Below are 19,089 nucleotides of genomic sequence, written 5' to 3' on the forward strand. Positions count from 1 at the left end.
ATAAAGTACTAAGAATGTCACCGCATCCTTAACTACTTTCTTGTACACGCAAGGTTCCTCCGGGTTCTTGATGAAACCAAAATCTTTTATTGTTTCATCAAATTTCTGGTTCCAACTTCTTGATGCTTGTTTTAGACCATAAATTGATCTCTGAAGCTTGCATACCTTATGCTCGCTTCCCATGGATGTGTACCCCTCAGGCTGCTTCATATAGATTTCTTCCTTAATGTCTCCATTAAGAAAAGCAGTCTTCACATCCATTTGCCATATCTCATAGTCATACCATGCAGCTATGGCAATCAGGATTCTTATGGACTTGAACATTGCAACTGGTGAAAAGGTTTCATCATAGTCAACTCCTTGCCTTTGAGTATAACCTTTCGCCACCAATCGCGCCTTGTAGGTCAATACCTTACCATCAGGCCCAAGCTTTCTCTTGTAGATCCACTTACACCCTATTGGAACAATTCCATCGGGAGGATCTACTAAAGACCAAACTTGGTTTGTATGCATCGAATCCAATTCTGACTGCATAGCTTCAAGCCATAAATTCGAATCCGCATCAGAAATTGCTTCCTTGAAGTTTCTTGGATCACATCCAATGTCGGGTTCATCTTGATCCCCTTCAAGAAGAAGACCATATCGAACTGGAGGTCTAGAAGTCCTTTCGGATCTTCTAGGTGCAGGCGTGTCCAGCAATGGTTCCTGAGGTGTAGGATCGTTATTTTGTATTTTGGGTTCTTCTCGAACTTCTTCGAGTTCCATCATCTCGCCTTTCTTATCCAATAAGAATTCCTTCTCCAAGAAGGTGGCATTCCTAGAAACAAACACCTTTGTTTCAGCAGGATAATAGAAATAATATCCGATTGAATTCTTCGGATACCCTACAAAATAACATAAGCTGGATCGACTATCCAACTTATCTCCCACTGTCCGCTTCACGTAAGCAGGACATCCCCAAATCCTCAAGTACGAATACTTAGGAGCTTTGCCATTCCATAACTCGTATGGTGTCTTGTCCACTGCTTTAGTGTGGATGTTGTTCAACAACAATACCGCCGTTTCAAGCGCATAGCCCCAAAACGAAGGTGGAAGCTCAGTGAAGCTCATCATAGATCGAACCATGTCCAACAAAGTTCGATTACGACGCTCCGATACACCATTAAGCTGTGGTGTCATAGGAGGAGTCCACTGAGAGAGAATCCCATTCTCTTTCAGATAGTCCAAAAACTCGGTACTCAAGTATTCTCCACCTCGATCCGATCGAAGTGCTTTAATACTTTTACCTAGCTTGTTTTCTACTTCAGCCCTGAATTCTTTGAACTTTTCAAATGCTTCAGACTTATATTTCATTAAATATAAATACCCATACCTTGAATAATCATCAGTAAAGGTAATGAAGTAGGTGTGGCCATGTTGAGTCCCTACTCTAAATGGACCACAAACATCTGTATGGATCAAATCCAACAGATTCTGACTACGCTCAGGTTTCCCCTTAAAAGGAGATTTAGTCATTTTTCCTTTTAGGCAGGATTCACAAGTAGGTAGAGAATTAATATCAGACATATCAAACATGCCCTCTCCCACTAGCTTGTTCATCCTCCTTGAGGAAATATGACCTAGCCTAGCATGCCAAAGGTTTGCCGGGTTTTGACTATCGATTTTCCTTTTGTTTGTTGTCGCCGGTTTGTCAATACAATTCACTGGAACGTCTTTTAGTTTTAAATTGTATAGATCGTTTTCAAGTTGTCCATTTCCAATTAAACATTCATTCTTGTAAATATTGCAAATCCCATTCACAAAATTACAAGAATAACCATCTCTATCAAGCATAGAAATAGAAATAATGTTTTTAATTAAATGGCACAAATAAAACATCTCTCAATAATAATTTAAAACCATTCTGCAAAATCAAACAAACATCTCCAATGGCCGTAGCTTCAACTCTGGAACCATTCCCGAGCCTCAGCTGGGTCTCACCCATTCTAAGCCTGCGACTTCTTGTCATCACCTGCAAATCATTGCAAATGTGAGATCCACATCCGGTATCCAATACCCAAGAAGTTGTATTAAGTGACATGTTTATTTCGATATAGAACATACCTTTTGCAGTTCCTAACTGCTCAAGATACTCCTTGCAGTTGCGCTTCCAATGACCCGGCTTCTTGCAGTAATGGCAAACATCCTTGGATTTTCCATTGTTTGAAGCCTTTGTCTTTTGCTTCTTCTCGGGTTCCACTTTCTTGGGTGGGGCAGAACGTTTCTTGCCCTTCATACTTGGCCCCTTCTTAGCAGAAGATGAGGAGCCCACCAAGAAAGCTGGCTTATCCTTCTTAAGTGTGGATTCATATGTAACGAGCATATTGACCATCTCTTCAAGGGTGGCCTCTATCTTGTTCATATTAAAATTTATCACAAATCCATCAAATGAAGAAGGAAGAGACAGAAGCAATAAATCCACATTGAGTTCATGCTCCAACACCAAATCTAGGGTCGCCAACTTCTGTATGAGCCAAATCACTCGTACCCCATGATCACGGACCGAAGTCCCTTCACGCATGCGGCACGTCATCAACTCCTTAACAGTAGCGAACCTTTCAGCCCTCGACTGAGCCCCAAAAAGTTCCTTGAGTTGCGTGTGAATGTCAGCAGCATTCACCGTGTCCTCAAATCGCCTCTGGAGTTCATCAGACATCGAGGCTTGCATATAGCATTTGGTCTTGATGTCATGGTCACACCATGCATCAAGTTTGGCCAATTCCTCCGGACTTATGTCAGCTGGTGCTTCCTTCGGAGGTGCTTTCTCTAACACGTAGAGCATTTTCTCCGAAGTTAAGACAATCTTCAACTTCCGGAACCATTCCGTATAGTTGGCGCCAGTCAGCTTGTTTTGTTCGAGGATCGAGAATAAAGGATTTCGCGAATTCATTGTATGAAATCCTGAAAAGGAAAACAGACATATATCAATGATTGTTTAACAATTTACTAAGACATAAAATAGGCGAATTTAATTTTATGAATCTCACTCCCACTATTTTAACGATTTCACCACCCTCTAGTGAAAACGGGAAACTTTTTCCTTAGTGAGAACATGGAGTCCAATTGACAAACTTATGGTCCCGAATAATATCAGCCAACCATAATTCTCAAAAGGTAGAGCCCAATTGCTTCCAAAGCAACCCCATGTATTTACCTCATGTCCAATAAGGGCCCAATAATATGACGCCGTTTAAAGTGACATGTCAAGATGACCCATCAATATTAAGTTGTGATGGACGGTCGCCATGTGGATCCCCCAATAATATGAGCCGATCCCATGGGAGTTCCACCCAACTTACAACATTTGTCGATCCAATGTACAGCTTTCCGACGGACGGGCCCCCCCAATAATATGAGCCGGACCGTATCCGCGGGTAGCATCACATACATTGACCGTTGATGGAAGGTAGGAACATTTAAACAATATTTAAATTTCCTTTATTTATCTTGATATAAATTTTAAATCATATTTAAAATGAGGGATTTTATTTATAAAAATATTTGTCTCATCATATTTAATTTATTGCATGCATTGCCGGATTCACGCAATTTATGTCTAAACATGCATACAATCATAATATCACATATTATATAGGATGATCGATTCCATTTCTAATTGACCCGTGGTTGCCAATCACGGGTCTTAGTCCAATCCTAGGTAATATGCAGTATGCAAATGCAATCCTATTACATATGCTTCCAATTTACATTTCTTCAGTCTTCATTGTCTGCTGGGCCCACCATCTTCAAATCTTGATCTCCCACTAAATCTAATGTATTTACAATAAATAACAATGACAAGTAGGGGATACATTTTTAGGGGGTGGGAACGGGCTATAAACCAAGCCCACTTTTATTACATATGACATTCATATCGGGCCATAAACCAGGCCCATTAATAAAACCAACAATAATAAAGACAAAATGTAAATTCCTAACATACACCTACAATATTGGTCATGGCAATCGATCATCCTTATCCAATAACATTTAATTCAAAATTAATTTATTGGATAACATGCTGTGGCAATTCAAATTTAAACAAGATAAAATCATATTTTATATATAAAATCTCATTTCACATATAAAATCATATTTTATCTCGATATCAAATAAAATCATATTTTATCTATAAAATCCAATTTTACAAATAAAATCATATTTTACTTAATATATCATAAGATCATATCTTATCATCAATTGTACCAAAATAATTGATTTCAAAATTCAATTTACGGATAAAATATTAAAATTTTCCAAAAATTCAAATTTATCCAAAATCAATTTTAAAATTTACGGAATCGAACAATTCGATCCGAAATCTCGTGAACCAATCAAAAACAATTTTTGACCGGACCAAAAATAAAATTTTAAATATTAAAATTAATTTTTAAATAAAAATATAATTTTTCCCGCGGGCCGCCCGGGACACTCCCGGGCCGGCCCGCACCCGGGGCGCGGGCCGGGGGCAGCCCGGCTGCCCCCTTAGGGCAGCGCCTGGCGCCGCCCCTGGGCGGCGCCGTGCGCTGCCCTGGGCGGCGCCGTGCGCTGCCCTGGGCGGCGCCGAGCTCCGCCCTGCGCAGCGCCCAGCGCTGCGCTGGGCGGCGCCGAGCGCCGCCCCTGGGCAGCGCCGAGCGCTGCCCTGCGCAGCGCACAGCGCTGCCCTGGGCGGCGCCGTGCGCCGCCCGGGGCAGCAACAATTGCTGCCCCACCGGGCAGCGATCCAATCGCTGCCCGGGTTTTGCCCCGAAAAAAAAAAATTTTTTTTATTTAAAAATATTTATTTTGTTTCAAAAACCGAGACTCAAAAATTTTGTACAATTGATTAATTTAATCGTTTGATCTGAGCAACCTGGCTCTGATACCACTGTTGGAAAACGCGGCGTTCAGATCAATCACGATTGATACCCGGTGCAGCGGAAGTTTAAAAATTTTATCATGGAACAATTCCATGGTGTGGGTATCAACCATTCAACGATTAAATTATTGTGTGTGTAAAATTCAAATAACAATTAATTAAATTTTACCTCCAATCTCGCAACGAGATTAATGGACACCAACAGATTTTATCTGCTCTTGTTGTCTCTCCCTGGAACCGATGAACTCCTTCAATCAGGTCCACGAATGAGGTTTTAAATCCCTCTGATAGATTGCACTAGAAAATCTATCAGAAGTTTTCTGCGAAGAGAATAAACGAATCTTATTCGCTATTCCTTACTGCGATTCAAAATCACAGACCGGAATTTTCTCGGGCAAAGGACAGGGAGGGGACGGCCGAAACTTTTGAGAGGCTAGGGTTCGATTTTTGCTTCTCAAAATTATGAGCTGTTGTGTATAATTTCTGTACTGAAATAACTTATTTATAATGCAGGCCACTAACACCTTAGGGCCCATTAGTCATAAGCTGGGGCCCGACAAGCAAAGCCCGCTCGTTCAGAAATTAATATAAAATTCATCGTGACTCCGATTGATGAACTGATTTCACCAATGTGCACAGAAACCATTTCTGCACATTTTAAAGTCAAAATAAATTTTCCTGAATCCGAATTCAGTGGTTTCCAAAAATGTCCATCCCTATGTCATTTTAGGAAATCCTACTCCCTTACTCTTATTTAAGAAGTCCAACTCCTTAGTTCATTAAATTTAACTCTTTAAATTTAACTATCTCAACGGGGATTAAAACTCCATTACACTGTGTGACCCTCAATGGTTCAGGGATACAGCTAGCCGTGGGCTCACAACTCCTTGTGACTCGGAACAACACTTTCCGACTTGCCCAACGAATCATGGTAAAGCGCCTAGCAACATCGCCCCATGATTCCCTAGGTATCACTGATAGTGCCTACAAGAACCAGTAGATTTTGGTTAGCGTACAGTACGGTCCCTTCATCCATATATCCCGATCGAATCAACAACCATTGGTATATCGAGAGTCGCTCAAGATTCGATAACTATGCAATACATCTTGAAGATCAAATTAGTAACATCGCATGTGCTACTAAGAAACCATTTCTTAAATCACATCAAGTACTCTGGCCAGAGATTCGTCACACTAATATCTCCTCAGATCGCATAGGATATCCACACTCGCAAGTATGTGGTGAATCCTTGACAACAATGCATCGACTCCTATATGTGTCGTAACTGTACCCAATCTCGACACCTGATGACCCCCATAGAGTCGGTAAACGAGTCAAAGCACAGCACTAGCATATAGAGTCTCCATGATGTTTCAAGTCGTAAGGACTAATGGTGTACAACCAAAACCGCGGACTTAATCCACTCGATAAGTGATAACCACTTGGAAAGTCCGGATAGGGTAGTTCGATTATTCATCCTATGAATATCCATTTGCATGCTTCGAACATCTCCATGTTCCCTACCAATGAAACGTGGTACTCCGCATCGCAAATGCTAGTCTCAAACTCGAGCGATCCTTATCCTTATTATCGGACGGCTCAATCGACTAGGAACAGTTTAGAATATACAGTGACTATAAGATGTATTTCATGATAGACATCTCCATGTTCTACCACATCTTACATACACTATGGTATATTCAAGGTCTTTATCAAAACAACAATAGTATATCACAATATAACAATATGAAGTAATATAAAGTCATTGCCATTAAAAAGTGTAAATAATATTAAACAAAAGATTGTTTATACAAAGAGTCATCAAAGCCCATAGCCACACAGTTGGCTCACTGGGCACCCACTCTTACACTTCACGTCGTCTCCTTATTTTGCTCTTGGTTCTCGCTTGGTGGCCGCCTCTCTCCCCTTTTGCGTCTCCCTCTGATCTCTTTTTTATATGTACTTGAAAGCCCCTCAAATAAAGCCCGTGACTCAAGACTTTTAAAATCTCAAAAATTCTGATTTTTTTCCTTCCGTGTCGCGCCATGGCGCAGGAAAAATCACGCCATGGCGTGAAAAGTTATGTCCCAAATGTCTTTTTTTCGTCCAGGTCGCGCCTAGGCGCCATATTTTTTTCCCAGCACGTAGTTTTCTTGAAAAATTCATAACTTGAGTTCCAGCTGTCGGGTCGAGTTGAAATTCGGACAGCAGCTTCAAAACATCTTGTACTACAATCTGAACGGTGAAGATCGGATGTAAAGCATTCTAGAATTAAATTTGAATATTTGACCAAGGCTCCTCCGTAATTTTTTTCTTCAAAAATCCATTTTCCTACAAAATTAATCCGGAGAGTGAAATGCACAAATAAGCAATAAATCACACAAAAACAATACATAAAACAATATGAGACCAAACATATGCATGCAAAATAGACATAAAATAATGCACACAAAATGCACTTATCATATATTATGATGGATAGTTGAGTTTTCTTTGTTTATTTGGGCAAATATGATTTTTGGGGAAATGGTGAGTCGGTTACTATGAGCCTTCAATTTTGTGAACTATTATTCCGATCATTATTTCCTTATTTTTCAATTGTGCTTGCATCCATTGCAACATATACTTTTGAGTATCTGAAGTTTCTTTGCACACCTTTTGTTCATTTATTAATTCATATGACATCAATCAACGTTGTATTCTGCCATTTTGACATTGGTCAAACTTCTTAGTAAAATCTTGTTTATATTTCACACTTCTTGAATATTTTTTCGGTTCTAGAGCCACATATTGATGTGAGTAAGATCCATCTTGACTTTCTTTTTGGTGATCTACTTATGTTGTGGTTGGCATCTGAATATGCCTTAGGACCGTTGTTTCCCCTTGTGTGGACTTCTCTCGACCGAAGTCACACTGATTGCCTTGATTGTGCTTTGATTGTTTGAGCATGATTTCATTACCCATGGATGAATGATTACGAGATTTGGATCTTGTTGGCTCATGTTCATTATTTATGGAGCCTCCATTATTATTCATTCACCTGAAAAATTGAATTATGAGCGAGTTGTTTTTACTTATCTAGATTTTTATTTTCAGTTCTTTTGTTCGTAATGCTTGCATTATTTCATTTCATAATTAAGCAGCATTACTTTTACGTCTGTTTCCTTTCATGATCCGTCATGATGAGGATTTGGGTGGATCATAATTTCAACTATTGTTTCAAATTCTTGTGTAGAGAATTGGCTCGAAACCGCATAGTAAGCGTTTAGACCGTTGCGATTTAGCATTTATACTAGATAAAATCCTAAGTTATTGTTGTGATCCTAGGAGTGGCGACTATCAATTATATCTAGTTCTAGCGAGTAAACTGCTAGGTAGTAAATTAATTGAATGAGTTGTTTCAAATTTTAAACAGGATCGTTAAGAGTAAATAGACAATTTTGGTGAGCTGAATGGGTGAACAGTTGCGAGATAGGAAAGAGAATTGTCCCTAGAATACTTTCGAGTACTTTACATTTGCATTCTAAGACTTTGTGATTGTTGACCGGTAAGACTAATGCACCAATTATGAGAATAGAATGCTGAATAGAACATTCAGGTAGTTTTTTTCTGGATAAGTTGTAGATTTATTTATTGGAAAAATACTAAGGTACTGGATGATCAATTGGAAAGCCTTTTCGATCAGGTTACAAACTCTTTGAGGTGTCCAATTGTACACTAAGTTCTTGAATTATGAATTCAAATTGTACATATCATAATTTGGGAATTTTTGGATTTTCAGACTTGCTGTCAAGTTGAACTAGAGATTTGAGATATGTCTTCAGGCGATACGTGAGAATTATTTGGTACTTAGAGACGATCTAGTTCCATAAGCGATTAATAGCTCATAATATACTTTGACTTGAAGTGTAATTATGGATTTCATAGTCGTTGTGTCTGGGATAGAAAATGTGGATAAATCTGTTGGGAAATTTTAATTAAGAATTGAACTTTCGGTAGAATCAAAGATGCTAGAGATGAACGTATAACTTGGAGAATGGATAATTGGGATCTGTTTAGTCACCTATTTGGATACTATATGTTATCGGTTAATATCTTGGGACTGATCAATAAAGGATTTTTATGGTTATATTTTCTAATCAAGGAATAGATTTATTTATTTATAGAAATGAGTCAGATCTATCTCGTATTTTGAGGTCTAACGAGGTAGAATTGTATAGTTCCTTTAGCTATCCTATTTAGAAAAGTTTAACGTTAGTTGCTAAATATTTTGGAGGACTTGTGAATTTCTTAAGAGCTCAAGTTGTATATTATATGAGTTAAGTTTAATTGGTAAATAGGCATTAAACATAGCTTTGTTGTTAGAAAGTTTTTAAGTTATGGTCGAGGTCAACATAAATTATTTATTGGTTATATGGGCTCTATTGCTTGGAAATTCCGGCGTAGAATATAAGGTTAGCAAGACGTAATGTGACGACCCGAGTTCTAATCTCTCATTTAATCAAATCATCATAATTAATAGTCAAGGAAACAAAGACTAAACAAAGTAAAAATTTTTTTTTTTTTTTTTAAAAACAGAGCACCTCGCTCGATCGGTAAAAAGTTACCGATCGAGCGAGCACAAAGGCCCAACTCTCGGGTGAGAGTAAAATTGGCCTCGCTCGATCGGTCATTTCCTACCGATCGAGCGAGCACAATTGCTCATGATTCTGTTCAGAAAATAATAGCCTCGCTCGATCGGTAGAAATTGCCCGATCGAGCGAGCACAATTCCAGAAGAAAAAGATCGGACATGGTTGCTGTCATAACCGAGTTCTTCCATCTATTTTCATCTAGTTTTAGCTAGAACATGATCTAAACAATGTTAACCACTATCACGCATTCAAACATGCTATACAATAGATGGAACTAGATCATAACAAGGCCTTACAACCATAATAATCAAGGCTCTCAAAACATGCAAGAAGCATTGTTATTCAATAAAGTTTAAGCTACATCATGTTGTCTAAAGGATTACAACATCATTTCCAATCCTATATACATCAACAAGACAACAATTAGATCACCAACAAGTCTTGAAACAAGTAGCTATAACATGATCATGTCTTTGAACTCAACTCTAACATAGACAACTCACAATCATCTAAACTCGGATCATCACGCTATTCTTCTTATCCCTTGTTCTTCAAGTTCGCTTTTGCCCGGTTCCACTCCCACCTATTGCCATGACACATACAACACAACAATAGCCGGATAACTCCGGTGAGAAATAGATTTCCCAGTAAAAGCAACTAAACATGCATATAAAACATATATCAAACTCATGATATAAATAAAGACAATGCATGTTTTAAAACAAGGTTCATCTCTTATCTCGCCGGTTGGGATCCCGAGAAGAAGATATGATAGCTAAACCACCGACACACCCAATCGAGGTGGGGCTACTTATCTTTCTTCTATAGACTTTGAAGCCATTATATATGTAAATCAGACGCTAGGCTAAAACAACCACCCAGGCCATACATATACAATCCCTCAAATCGTCTAATCGAACGTTTCCGTTCATTTCAAAATCAAAGAAGAAGTCTTTCAAGATGAATGCAATATATATCATCACAAAAGCATTCATTAACATCTATTACTCATTCAATAAATCATAGAAGAGCATATAAAATCAATTAAGCAAATAAGTATGTGATTTAGGGAACTCGATACAAACCATCTCGAGTTATAATCCCATTCAAGTAGTAGTCCACTTTTACCTTTCAAATGTGAGGTTTATGGTGTCTTCAATCTTGTCAAAATCTGTACAAGTATCAACCATAAGACTAATCCAAAATCTGCTCAATTTTCAACTCAAACGTCAAGGCAAAATGCTACCAACCTTGTGCTTTCTTCTATCGGTTTCGAAGTTAAGATTATCAAGTCGATGCGTCCTGTTTATAAGCTTAAACCACAACATAATTTCCAAAGAACATCAGCTTAAGCTCATCTCAATATCAGCCCAATCATAAGATAGCAAAACACTTCAAATCAAAAGTTCGTCGGCATATCGGTATAAACTCGGCAATCCCGAACGCAACTATAACAATATCAGTTGTATAAGCTTCAAAACCAACATAATCCTCAACATATCAGCAGGTATATAAATCAAATCATAGCTGGGAAATAATAATAATATGATACAATAATCATTTCTCAACCCAACTTCAAGAAAACAAGGTATAGAAGCTCATCAACAACAATTCCATACAAAGTTTTGATCTCTGTCAATTTCGAATTTCCAAACCCTGATGAACTAAGAGAAAACTTACATCAATTTGAAGGTCTTCTTGCAAGGATTCCAGAACATCTTTTGGAATCGAAATCGGATATCCGGAGCTCAAGATATCTCAATTTGAAGATGAAGATGGCAAAGAAAAGCAAAGGAATCGGTTTGCTCTGTTCTTGTCTCAACAATTCTGATAAAATTTGATATTACACGTGAATGCTAAACCAATTAACAATTGTCCCATTCAAAATAAGGATTTTGCACTTTGGTCCTCCAATTCTTGCTTCTCTTCAATTCAGTCCTCAATTTCTCATTCCATTCAATTTCAATCCTAATCAATTTAAGAATATTAGAATTTATATCAAAACTCCAAATATTCCCAAATTTATTATTCTCGGATTAAAATTAAATAATTCTGGGCGTTACAATTCTCCCCCACTAAGACTCGATTTCGTCCTCGAAATCTCAAGTAGTATCAACAGATCATATAATAGAAAGAACAGAAAGACTAAAGGAGACTCACATCATTGAAACATCTCTGGAAATCGTTGCCTCATATCAGATTCTGTCTCCCAAGTTGCTTCTTCAATACCATGACGACTCCACTGAACTTTCACAAGCGGAATAGTTTTCGTTCGCAGTTGCTTTTCTTTTCGATCAAGAATCTGAATTGGCTTTTCGAAATAACTCAAAGTCTCGTCGAGTTCAGCCTCATCAGATTGAAGCACATGAGATTCATCAGCAAGATATTTTCGAAGCATTGATACATGAAAGACATCATGTATTCCAGATAAAGCCGGAGGAAGAGCTAATCGATAGGCAAGATTGCCTATTTTCTCCAGAATTTCATACGGACCAATATAGCGTGGAGACAACTTCCCTCGCTTGCCAAATCGTACGGTGTCTCTGAACGGAGAAATCTTCAGAAATACACGATCCCCCTGTTCAAACGACAAAGGTCGACGTCGAATATTGGCATACTTCGCTTGTCTGTCCTGAGCTGTCTTCATTCTTTTCTGAATAAGCTTCACTTGTTCAGTCATATCTCGAATCATATCAGGTCCAACATCAGGTACCTCTGAAATATCATCCCAATACAGAGGAGATCGACACTTTCTTCCATATAAAGCTTCAAACGGAGCCATTTCAATACTCGATTGATAGCTGTTGTTGTACGAGAATTCACAAAGGGGTAGTGAATCTTGCCAACTAGTGCCACAATCAAGCACTACAACTCTCAACATGTCCTCCAAAGTCTGAATGGTACGCTCAGACTGTCCGTCTGTCTGTGGATGATACCTGTGCTCAAGTGTAGCTGAGTACCCAAAGCACTCTGTAAACTGTGCCAGAAGTGAGATGTAAATCGAGGATCATGATCTGATACAATAGACTTCGGCACACCATGTAATTTGACAACTTCTCGGACATAAATCTCTGCCATCTGATCGTGTCGATATGTCATACGATAAGGAATAAAACACGCTGATTTCGTCAATCTGTCGATAATCACCCAGATAGCATCACAACCTCTAGAAGATCGAGGTAACTTTGTCACAAAGTCCATGGAAATATGATCCCATTTCCATTCAGGCACTGATAAGCTATGCAACAAACCAGGCGGTTTCTTCCTCTCAGCTTTCACCTGTTGGCAATTAAGACATCGAGACACAAAATCAGTGATATCTGCCTTCATTTTTTTCCACCAATATTGCGTCTTCAAATCATTATACATCTTCCTACCACCAGGATGAATGCTATAACGACTACAATGCGCCTCTGTCAGTAGTTGTTGTCGCACATCAGAAATATCAGGCACTACAAGGCAATTGTTTACGTATAAAAGATCATCTCTAACCCGGTATTCGGACACATGCCCTGATCGGACTTTCTCAATCGAATTCTGCACATTATGATCAAGTTTCTGAGCTTCTTTAATTCTCAAAAGTAGCTCTGGTTCAACTTGAATTTGATAAAGTCGCAGAGACTGATAATTCATATCAAATACTAATCCAGAACAACAACAATCTTCAATCAAATGGGATACACCAATCGTCGATAGAGATAGAGAACATACCTTTCGACTCAATGCATCAGCTGCTGCATTCGATTTCCCCGGATAGTATCTAATCTCACAATCAAAATCTTTCAGCAAATCAAGCCATCTCCGCTGTCTCATATTCAGTTCTGACTGTGAAAACAAATATTTCAGACTCTTGTGATCAGAATAAATTTCAAACTGTTCCCCATATAGATAATGTCGCCAAATCTTCAAAGCAAATACAATGGCGGCCAATTCAATATCATGAATCGGATATCTGGTCTCGTGAGGCTTCAACTGTCGTGAGGCATAAGCAATCACATGCCCTCGCTGCATCAATACACATCCCAAACCTCGATGAGATGCATCACAATAAACAGTGAAACCACCAGTACCTGAAGAAATCGTCAAGACTGGTGCACTGGTCAGTCGTTTCTTCAACTCAAGAAAACTGGATTCACAGGCTTCAGACCAGACAAAAGGAGCATTTTTCTGAGTCAACTGAGTAATCGGCTTCGCAATACTGGAAAAATCTTTGATGAATCGACGATAATACCCAGCCAGACCCATGAAACTACATATCTCAGGAACAGATGTTGGTCTCGACCAACTGATCACTGCCTCGACTTTACTTGGATCAACAGCTATACCATTTCTGGATATAATATGTCCAAGAAAAACAACCTGTTTCAGCCAAAACTCACATTTCGACAGTTTAGCATACAGTTTCTCAGCTCTTAAAGTCTTCAACACAGTTCTCAAATGCTCAGAATGATCAATCAAATTCTTCGAATATATCAGAATATCATGAATAAAAATAATCACAAAGTCATCGAGATATTTCTGAAACACACGGTTCATCAAAGCCATAAATACAACTGGAGCATTCGTAAGACCAAACGGCATAACTATAAACTCATAGTGACCATACCTTGTTCTGAACGCAGTTTTCGGAATATCAGAATCTCTGACTCTCAGCTGATGATATCCAGATCTCAGATCGATCTTGGAATACACAGAAGAACCCTGCAACTGGTCAAATAAATCATCAATACGAGGCAAAGGGTATTTGTTCTTTACCGTTGCCTTGTTCAGTTGCCGGTAGTCAACACACAATCTCATTGAACCGTCTTTCTTTCTGACAAACAGTACTGGAGCTCCCCAAGGAGAAACACTGGGTCGAATGTATCCCTTGGCCAGTAAATCTTCTAACTGATCTTTCAACTCTTTCAATTCCACTGGTGCCATTCGATAAGGTGCTTTAGAAATCGGTGCTGTACCTGGCACCAGTTCTATGTTAAAATCAATCTCACGATACGGAGGTAGTCCTGGAATCTCATCAGGGAAAACATCCGCAAATTGACTAACCACTGGAAAATCAGCCAGGTTCGGGCTAGCTTTCAAAACATCAACTGCATAAACAATAAATCCCTCCGCTCCTTTTTGCAAAAGTCGGGTCATAGATAATAAAGAAATCAGAGAAATTTTAGCACGAGAACCCTTACCATAAAACTTCCATTCTCCAGCCATCTCAGGTCTGAACCTCACCACTTTCTGAAAACAGTCTACGGTAGCTCTGTACTTGGTTAGCATATCAATTCCGATAATGCAGTCAAAATCAGGCAAACCAAGCACAATACAATCTATCTCTATTTCATTACTGTCATACTGTAATAAACAATTCTTAACTGTCTGAATTGATATAAGACCTCTTCCCAAAGGAGAAGAGACAGATACAACAACATGTAAAGATTCAGCAGGCAAAACATGTAATGACACAAACCGTTCAGAGATAAATGTATGGGATGCACCTGTATCTATCAATACATAGGCAGGATAACCATAAAGAGAACAGTTACCTGCAATAACATCATCCGGTGCTCCCTGTGCCTGTTCCTCTGTCAGTGCAAAGACATGAGCCTGTTGTCTCGAAGGCTGGCTACCTATCTGACTCCCTCCTGGCCTTGGTTGTTGCTGTGGGTGTGATGGTTGGAAGGAATGAACAGAAGAGGCTTGCCTCGTAGGTTGAGCCACTGATCGTGATGACTCTGTACCTCGTGACTGTCCAGAACCTCTCTGAGGACACACCCTCGCAAAATGGCCAGTCTGATGGCATATATGGCACCTCCCAGATACACCTCGGCACTGATCGTTTGGATGACCTCCACCACAACTGTTACAAAACACTCCTGACTTCTGTTTCGTGCCACTGGAACTCAAAGAACTGCTTCCTAACTTTTTAAACTGCTTTCCTCGTGCTTGCAAATATCCCTTCTTGCCACTGCTGCTACCACCACCTTCAAATCGAGGAGGTTGTGAACCTGGAGCTGGGGATTGAGGCTGTCTCGGAGTCTGAGCGATATACGAAGCTCCTCGCTGTTTTATCAAACCAGCTTCCGCTCCTTTGGCACTGTTCAAAGCATCAGCAAAAGTATTTGGTCGCCTTGTGTTCACCAAAGTAAATACCTCTGGATTTAGTCCATTAATGAACTGATCAGCCATAGCCTCATCACTGTCGGCAATGTGTGGAGCAAAACGTAGCAATGTATATAATTTTGCAACATAGTCTTCAATATTCAAATTTCCCTGCTTCAAATTAGCAAACTCTGCACCCTTATCTTTGCGGTAAGACACCGGAAAGAATCGTTGATAGAATTCAGTTTTGAAGACTGTCCAGGTAAGTACTGTTCCTCTATGCTCCAGAGCCTTCTTAGTCGTGAACCACCAGCTCTTCGCAACCTCATGCAATTGGTGCCCAATCAGTCTGACTCTCCGCTCATCACCATAGTCGAGTGAGTCAAACAACATCTCCATATCATCAAGCCATCCTTCACATTCGACTGCATTCTCAGTACCCTTCAGTGTAGGCGGATGGTATGATTGAAAACGTTTGAGCAGTTTTTCCATCGGAGTAGCTGACATATCAGTAATATCTCGAGAAGTACTTCCCTGTTCATTACTCGGAATTGCAGTAGCTTGAGGCACTGTCGGAGGTACTACTGTTTGTTCTGGCAGAGGATGCACTGCCTGCTCTGGCCTAGGAGTAGGAACCTGTGGTCTGAGAGGAGGTCGGCCTGGTCGTCGAGACATATCTGATTATCAAAAGGGTTAGGATACCAGAATCATCAAATCTATTTCATTCCTCCTCTGATCATCTTACCTCTGATCAAGACTCGGTTCTGATTCACTCGTAAATAAATAATCGAGGTATTCAGATAGCACATGCTTCCAATCAACTCAGATAATCAGGTATCATGTTGTAAACAACAGATCACATGCTTTTATCATGTTAGATAGTGCAATAAGCATGTGTCTTTAATCATCATAAATCCTACTTTCAAATAAAATAAATACAACATCCTGTAATAAAATACTTGAAAGTAAAACATGCTAGCATTTATAACATGTAAGTCAAGCATGTAATAAACCATAGCATAATAAACAAGTAAGGAATAAGACTCAATCTACCCCACTCGCTATCTATCTTAATCCAGAATTTTCTCGCTCTAATACCACCTGTTGTGACGACCCGAGTTCTAATATCTCATTTAATCAAATCATCATAATTAATAGTCAAGGAAACAAAGACTAAACAAAGTAAAAAAAATTTTATTTTTTTTTTTAAAAACAGAGCACCTCGCTCGATCGGTAAAAAGTTACCGATCGAGCGAGCACAAAGGCCCAACTCTCGGGTGAGAGTAAAATTGGCCTCGCTCGATCGGTCATTTCCTACCGATCGAGCGAGCACAATTGCTCATGATTCTGTTCAGAAAATAATAGCCTCGCTCGATCGGTAGAAATTGCCCGATCGAGCGAGCACAATTCCAGAAGAAAAAGATCGGACATGGTTGCTGTCATAACCGAGTTCTTCCATCTATTTTCATCTAGTTTTAGCTAGAACATGATCTAAACAATGTTAACCACTATCACGCATTCAAACATGCTATACAATAGATGGAACTAGATCATAACAAGGCCTTACAACCATAATAATCAAGGCTCTCAAAACATGCAAGAAGCATTGTTATTCAATAAAGTTTAAGCTACATCATGTTGTCTAAAGGATTACAACATCATTTCCAATCCTATATACATCAACAAGACAACAATTAGATCACCAACAAGTCTTGAAACAAGTAGCTATAACATGATCATGTCTTTGAACTCAACTCTAACATAGACAACTCACAATCATCTAAACTCGGATCATCACGCTATTCTTCTTATCCCTTGTTCTTCAAGTTCGCTTTTGCCCGGTTCCACTCCCACCTATTGCCATGACACATACAACACAACAATAGCCGGATAACTCCGGTGAGAAATAGATTTCCCAGTAAAAGCAACTAAACATGCATATAAAACATATATCAAACTCATGATATAAATAAAGACAATGCATGTTTTAAAACAAGGTTCATCTCTTATCTCGCCGGTTGGGATCCCGAGAAGAAGATATGATAGCTAAACCACCGACACACCCAATCGAGGTGGGGCTACTTATCTTTCTTCTATAGACTTTGAAGCCATTATATATGTAAATCAGACGCTAGGCTAAAACAACCACCCAGGCCATACATATACAATCCCTCAAATCGTCTAATCGAACGTTTTCGTTCATTTCAAAATCAAAGAAGAAGTCTTTCAAGATGAATGCAATATATATCATCACAAAAGCATTCATTAACATCTATTACTCATTCAATAAATCATAGAAGAGCATATAAAATCAATTAAGCAAATAAGTATGTGATTTAGGGAACTCGATACAAACCATCTCGAGTTATAATCCCATTCAAGTAGTAGTCCACTTTTACCTTTCAAATGTGAGGGTTATGGTGTCTTCAAGCTTGTCAAAATCTGTACAAGTATCAACCATAAGACTAATCCAAAATCTGCTCAATTTTCAACTCAAACGTCAAGGCAAAACGCTACCAACCTTGTGCTTTCTTCTATCGGTTTTGAAGTCAAGATTATCAAGTTGATGCGTCCTGTTTATAAGCTGAAACCACAACATAATTGCCAAAGAACATCAGCTTAAGCTCATCTCAATATCAGCCCAAACATAAGATAGCAAAACACTTCAAATCAAAAGTTCGTCGGCATATCGGTATAAACTCGGCAATCCCGAACGCAACTATAACAATATCAGTTGTATAAGCTTCAAAACCAACATAATCCTCAACATATCAGCAGGTATATAAATCGAATCATAGCTGGGAAATCATAAGAACATAATACAACAATCATTTCTCAACCCCACTTCAAGAAAACAAGGTATAGAAGCTCATCAACAACAATTCCATACAAAGTTCTGATCTCTGTCAATTTCGAATTTCCAAACCCTTATGAACTAAGAGAAAACTTACATCAATTCGAAGGTCTACTTGCAAGTATTCCAGAACATCTTTCGGAACCGAAATTGGATATTCGGAGCTCAAGATATCTCAATTTGAAGATGAAGATGGCAAGGAAAAGCAAAGGAATCGGTTTGCTCTGTTCTTGTCTCAACAATTCTGATAAAATTTGATATTACACGTGAATGCTAAACCAATTAACATGTGTCCCATTCAAAATAAGGATTTTGCACTTTGGTCCTCCAATTCTTGCTTCTCTTCAATTCAGTCCTCAATTTCTCATTGCATTCAATTTCAATCCTAATCAATTTAAGAATATTAGAATTTATATCAAAACTCCAAATATTCCCAAATTTATTATTCTCGGATTAAAATTAAATAATTCTGGGCGTTACACGTAAGTTGTGCAATAACTTAAAGATCTAAGAATTTGTAGGATGGAGAACTTATCAGTTGCAGTAATATGACGTTTCTGAATTTGTAAATTTAGATTGGAGGTAAATTGAGGAGTGATAAAATTGAGGATAAG

The sequence above is a fragment of the Henckelia pumila genome, chromosome 2 (genome assembly GCF_033568475.1).
Source record: "Henckelia pumila isolate YLH828 chromosome 2, ASM3356847v2, whole genome shotgun sequence".
In the NCBI taxonomy this organism is placed as follows: Eukaryota; Viridiplantae; Streptophyta; class Magnoliopsida; order Lamiales; family Gesneriaceae; genus Henckelia; species Henckelia pumila.